Below are 6,873 nucleotides of genomic sequence, written 5' to 3'. Positions count from 1 at the left end.
TCCCTCATTCTCTTTCTCTTTCTCTCCCTCATTCTCTTTCTCTTTCTCTCCCTCATTCTCTTTCTCTCCCTCTTTCTCTTTCTCTACCTCATTCTCTTTCTCTCCCTCATTCTCTTTCTCTCCCTCTTTCTCTTTCTCTCCCTCATTCTCTTTCTCTCCCTCATTCTCTTTCTCACCTTCATTCTCTTTCTCTCCCTCATTCTCTTTCTCTTTCTCTCCCTCATTCTCTTTCTCTCCCTCATTCTCTTTCTCTTTCTCTCCCTCATTCTCTTTCTCTCCCTCATTCTCTTTCTCTTTCTCTCCCTCATTCTCTTTCTCTTTCTCTCCCTCATTCTCTTTCTCTCCCTCTTTCTCTCTCTCCCTCATTCTCTTTCTCTCCCTCATTCTCTTTCTCTCCCTCTTTCTCTTTCTCTCCCTCATTCTCTTTCTCTCCCTCATTCTCTTTCTCACCTTCATTCTCTTTCTCTCCCTCATTCTCTTTCTCTTTCTCTCCCTCATTCTCTTTCTCTTTCTCTCCCTCATTCTCTTTCTCTCCCTCATTCTCTTTCTCTTTCTCTCCCTCATTCTCTTTCTCTTTCTCTCCCTCATTCTCTCTCACCTTCATTCTCTTTCTCTCCCTCATTCTCTTTCTCTTTCTCTCCCTCATTCTCTTTCTCTCCCTCATTCTCTTTCTCTTTCTCTCCCTCATTCTCTTTCTCTCCCTCATTCTCTTTCTCTTTCTCTCCCTCATTCTCTTTCTCTTTCTCTCCCTCATTCTCTCTCTCCCTCATTCTCTTTCTCTCCCTCATTCTCTTTCTCTTTCTCTCCCTCATTCTCTTTCTCTTTCTCTCCCTCATTCTCTTTCTCTTTCTCTCCCTCATTCTCATTCTCTTTCTTCTGGTAGGCCGTCATTGTAAATAAGAACTTGTTCTTAACTGACTTGCCTAGTTAAATAAAGGTAAAATAAAAAATGACCCACGTCACACGACACTTTGACAATCTAATCTTTTCCATAATCACTCATATAAATGTCTTTGATAATCTGTTAGTGCTATGAATTAAATGGACATTAGTCAGGCTTCACTGAGACAGATATGGAGGATGTGGCCTGAGAATGAAGTGTGAGATCTCCCTCATTCTCTTTCTCTCCCTCATTCTCTTTCTCTCCCTCATTCTTTCTCACCCTCATTCTCTTTCTCTCCCTCATTCTCTTTCTCTCCCTCATTCTCTTTCTCTCCCTCATTCTCTTTCTCTCCCTCATTCTCTTTCTCTCCCTCATTCTTTCTCACCCTCATTCTCTTTCTCTCCCTCATTCTCTTTCTCTCCCTCATTCTCTTTCTCTCCCTCATTCTCTTTCTCACCCTCATTCTCTTTCTCTCCCTCTTTCTCTTTCTCTCCCTCATTCTCTTTCTCACCTTCATTCTCTTTCTCTCCCTCATTCTCTTTCTCTTTCTCTCCCTCATTCTCTTTCTCTTTCTCTCCCTCATTCTCTTTCTCTTTCTCTCCCTCATTCTCTTTCTCTCCCTCATTCTCTTTCTCTTTCTCTCCCTCATTCTCTTTCTCTCCCTCATTCTCTTTCTCTTTCTCTCCCTCATTCTCTTTCTCTTTCTCTCCCTCATTCTCTTTCTCTCCCTCTTTCTCTCTCTCCCTCATTCTCTTTCTCTCCCTCATTCTCTTTCTCTCCCTCTTTCTCTTTCTCTCCCTCATTCTCTTTCTCTCCCTCATTCTCTTTCTCACCTTCATTCTCTTTCTCTCCCTCATTCTCTTTCTCTTTCTCATTCTCTTTCTCTCCCTCATTCTCTTTCTCTTTCTCTCCCTCATTCTCTTTCTCTCCCTCATTCTCTTTCTCTTTCTCTCCCTCATTCTCTTTCTCTTTCTCTCCCTCATTCTCTCTCTCCCTCATTCTCTTTCTCTCCCTCATTCTCTTTCTCTATATCTCTCCATCATTCTCTTTCTCTCCCTCATTCTCTTTCTCTTTCTCTCCCTCATTCTCTTTCTCTTTCTCTCCCTCATTCTCTTTCTCTTTCTCTCCCTCATTCTCTTTCTCTTTCTCTCCCTCATTCTCTTTCTCTCCCTCATTCTCATTCTCTTTCTCTCCCTCATTCTCTTTCTCTCCCTCATTCTCTTTCTCTCCCTCTTTCTCTTTCTCTCCCTCATTCTCTTTCTCTCCCTCATTCTCTTTCTCTCCCTCATTCTCTTTCTCTTTCTCTCCCTCATTCTCTTTCTCTCCCTCATTCTCTTTCTCTTTCTCTCCCTCATTCTCTTTCTCTCCCTCATTCTCTTTCTCTTTCTCTCCCTCATTCTCTTTCTCTTTCTCTCCCTCATTCTCTCTCTCCCTCATTCTCTTTCTCTCCCTCATTCTCTTTCTCTTTCTCTCCCTCATTCTCTTTCTCTTTCTCTCCCTCATTCTCTTTCTCTTTCTCTCCCTCATTCTCATTCTCTTTCTCTCCCTCATTCTCTCTTTCTCTCCGCTGAGGGATCAATGTCCTATTCTGTTTCATTTCTCATCTGTAAAACAAAAGGTCCATAAGAATGCCATTGGATTTGGTTCAATGCTTCTTTCTACAAGAATTCACAGCCACAAGCCCTGAATGTCAATGATGTGGGATGATTAAAGGCTTAGAGGACCAGAGGCCTGTGAAACTAACCATTTGATGATAAAAAGGCTTCTATAAGTTTATTACTGTATAACCTAAATGTAACAGTATAACTTTACATCCGTCCCCTCGCCCATACCCGGGCGCGAACCAGGGACCTTCTGCACACATCGACAACAGTCACCCACGAAGCATCGTTACCCATCGCTCCACAAAAGCCGCGGCCCTTGCAGAGCAAAAAGGAACTACTACTTCAAGGTCTCAGAGCAAGTGACGTCACCGATTGAAACGCTATTTAGCGCGCACCACCGCTAACTAAGCTAGCCGTTTCACATCCGTTACACTAACCATAGGAGTTAGCTAAAAAGCACAAAAACATCTGGGACCAGGAAAAAACCCTGAATGTCAATGGTCTGGACTGAGTAATGTGTCGCTGTAAAGACGACTGTGAAACTAAACATTTCAGGGGCACAATAATTAAATAATTATAATTAAATAAAAGGCACGTAAGCCTGGGTTTTCAGAACAGTCAGTGTTCTCTAGCCAACTGTTGTCTTAAACAACACAAACTGGACCCAGGCTAAAACACTTCCTCTGTGTCTCTGTAATTTGTGAGTTAGAGGCCCGTGTGAAACTAAACATTTGAGGAGCATCAAAGGAACCTCAGTAAGCCTGCATGTCCAGTTAGATTACTGGGTGGTCGTGCATTGTTCTGGTGAAGGAGAATGTGTTCCAGCACTATGCAGTCGGTCACAAACCCTTCAGGAGAGGTTTCCATTGGTTTCCATTGTTAAATACATCACTAAGTGTGTGTGTCTGTGCGTGCTTGTGTGGGTTTGGGTGTGTGTGTGTGTGTGTGTGTTGTTAGCAGTAATTAACAATGCAGTGTTCCTTGAGGGTAAGCAGTTTAATAGAAGGAAGAAACAGAGGAAGGTAATAGAAACAGAGGACATAGAACCAGAGGACATAGAAACAGAGGACATAGAAACAGAGGTAATAGAAACAGAGGACATAGAAACAGAGGACATAGAAACAGAGGACATAGAAACAGAGGTAATAGAAACAGAGGACATAGAAACAGAGGTAATAGAAACAGAGGACATAGAAACAGAGGACATAGAAACAGAGGACATAGAAACAGAGGTAATAGAAACAGAGGACATAGAAACAGAGGTAATAGAAACAGAGGACATAGAAACAGAGGTAATAGAAACAGAGGACATAGAAACAGAGGTAATAGAAACAGAGGACATAGAAACAGAGGACATAGAAACAGAGGACATAGAAACAGAGGTAATAGAAACAGAGGACATAGAAACAGAGGTAATAGAAACAGAGGACATAGAAACAGAGGACATAGAAACAGAGGTAATAGAAACAGAGGACATAGAAACAGAGGACATAGAAACAGAGGTAATAGAAACAGAGGACATAGAAACAGAGGACATAGAAACAGAGGACATAGAAACAGAGGTAATAGAAACAGAGGCCATAGAAACAGAGGTGATAGAAACAGAGGACATAGAAACAGAGGTGATAGAAACAAAGGACATAGAAACAGAGGACATAGAAACAGAGGACATAGAAACAGAGGACAGACAGTCAGACGGAAATTCTAACAATACTGTGTTCCTGCTGTCCTCAGATAGAAAGGTAGAGCTAGATTTAGTTCAGAGAGAGAGGGTTTTTTTTTTAAACAATGTTTTTCTGGTGTAAATGTTTCATTTGTCTGACAAGAGATCAATGGAGACTGGGAATGCTATCAAAGAGAACCAGCGTTTCATCCCTCAGGAGTCTAAATATCTTATCAGAAGCAGGATTACATTTTTGATTTTCCTCTCCGTCTCACGTGTCTCGCTGCCAAGCGTCAATTTCTAGATGTGCCAGTACCATAGTGCGTGACTTGATGATGAGCTCTGGGCTCTTGGTCTCTGCCTCTGATGTTAAAATGAACCATTGACCGCAAGAATCCCAAACAAATACAGTTTTTGATAAAAAAAAAACAGAATAATTTAAAACTTGTATTACATTGGGATGTGATCACATATTCCTTTTCTATTTCTGCGTGGGAACACTTGGGAACATATTCCCTAAATTAAAACACCAACGATCTGATTTCCTTATTTTACAGTTTTTGTTGGGCCCAACAACGATTTTTGCTTATTTTATTTAACCAGTAGGGGAGGGAGTTCTCCAATACTACGAGTTGATGTTCACTCGATGATAAGGAATTCCCCTCGACCACACCCACAAATTGGGGGAAAAAAAAAACGTTCCCATCGACCCTCAATGTAAAAGAGACAACTTTGTCATCCATTTTTTTTTTTTTGGTTCTCGAGAAATAAGAAAACATGTCGAAAAGCTGCTGTGTTGAGACCTACAGTTCACAACGCTGCTCCGTTGAGAAATAGAGCCTGCGGATTCAGGCTATTCGGAGTGGGAAATGTGGGGATCCGGTGTCCAAGTAGGCTAGCTATGTGTGTGGAAAACATTTAATCACATGTAACATATTTAACTTTTTTTAGTATAGTCAGTTTGTAACTCCACTCACTACTTGTAGCTGTACCGTCCGTTTTGTTTGTGTTGTTAGCCTTGGCTAGCTTAATGTTCCGGTCGGTAACGTTAGCTAGCTAGCACTCAAGTCGTGGAAAGGGGACATGAGGGAAACCCAACAATATTATGTTTTTCTAAGTAGTGACCACGCTCGGGAGAGGACAATGTTGAAAATGAATCTTTAGACATTGTTGTACTTTTCTAAAATGTATTTTTGTAATCGACTAAAACAAGCAGACAACAAAAACATTTGAAAAAGTTTTTTGTTGTTGTTGCAGTGAGCTTATGGGGTAACCTAGGTGACCACAGGTTGTTTTCCCCACAGGTGTTCTATCTAATACCCCCTGGGAGAATAGGGGGCGCCTATTGGGTAATAACAGAGAGGGGGAGGGGACTATTAGAGCACGGTTTCCTCTGTCAGAATCTTTGATACAGCAGATCAAAGCACAGTTTTTTTTGTGTGACACTGGGTTGTTGGAGAACGAGTATCTCAACACATTGTGTGGAGAAAAAATAAAATAACAATTGACCTCTTAGCAGCTGCTTTTTTTCCAAAGCGAAAGCTTACTGCACAGACAAAGTGCAAAGGCCTACATTATTTATATTCCACGGTTGGGGTCAATTTAATTTCAATTCCAGTCAATTCAGGAAGTACATCACTGAAATTCCAAATCTAATGCTCTTTAATGTTTTTCAATGAGGAAAAAACGTGGAATTGGAATTAGGTTAACTTTGGAATTGAAATGGAATTGACCCTAACACTGATGTGATCTCCGCCGGGATTGAAGCTGCATTGTGTGACACTATCGATCCAACTGAAGGGTAAATGCTCATTTCAGAACCACCATCACCTTGCTTGTTCTGTCTAGTCTATAATTAATTAATTAGTCCTTTGTCCCTTTATTTTTATGTAACTTTTATTTAACTAGGCAAGTCAGTTATGAACAAATTATTATTTACAATTTCGGCCTCCCCTGGCCAAACCCTAACCCGGACGACACTGGGCCAATTGTGCTCCGCCCTATTTGACTCCCAATCACAGCCGGTTGTGATACGGCCTGGAATTGAACCAGGGTCTGTAGTGACGCCTCTATCACTGAGATGCAGTGTCTGAGATGCAGCGCCACTTTTGAAAAATGTGTGTATAGACTGACCAGGATCCAGGGCTGACCAGGATCCAGTTGTTAATGAATGTGTCACAGACATCAGACACATTGACTGCATTTAAACAGACAGCCCAATTCTGATTAGTCAAAATACCACTAATTGGTCTTTTGACCAATCAGATCAGCTCTGAAAAAAATCTGATGTGAAAAGATCTGATGTGATTGGACAAAAGATAAATTAGTGGGAAAAGGATTAGAATTGGAATGCCTCTGTCTAAATGCAGCCAGAGAAAGTTTGTCAGTGTTTGGTGGACATGTATCTAATTACCAGGCTATAATTCCCTCTGGTAGCAATATGAATCATGACCTTCGGGGAACAAACAAGACATAGTTTAACGTCACCATTCTCAAAACATACCCGTGCTTTATGCTTGATTTGGGCTGATGTTCACCAGCACTTGTTTACCTGCAGCTATAGGCTTTAGAATATTGCCTCTAAAATATGAACCCCTGTACACTCTTAGAAAATAAGTTGCTCTCTGTATCCTAAAAAGGTTTATTCGGCTTTCCCCGTAAGATAATCCTTTGTAGAACCCTTTTTGGTTCCATGTAGAACCCTTTCCACGGAGGGTTCTACA

Source organism: Oncorhynchus mykiss, chromosome 2, assembly GCF_057628025.1.
Source record: "Oncorhynchus mykiss isolate SJ-2025 chromosome 2, ASM5762802v1, whole genome shotgun sequence".
Lineage (NCBI taxonomy): Eukaryota > Metazoa > Chordata > Actinopteri > Salmoniformes > Salmonidae > Oncorhynchus > Oncorhynchus mykiss.
The sequence above is the reverse complement of the archived record's forward strand: the minus strand, read 5'-3'. Positions refer to the sequence as shown.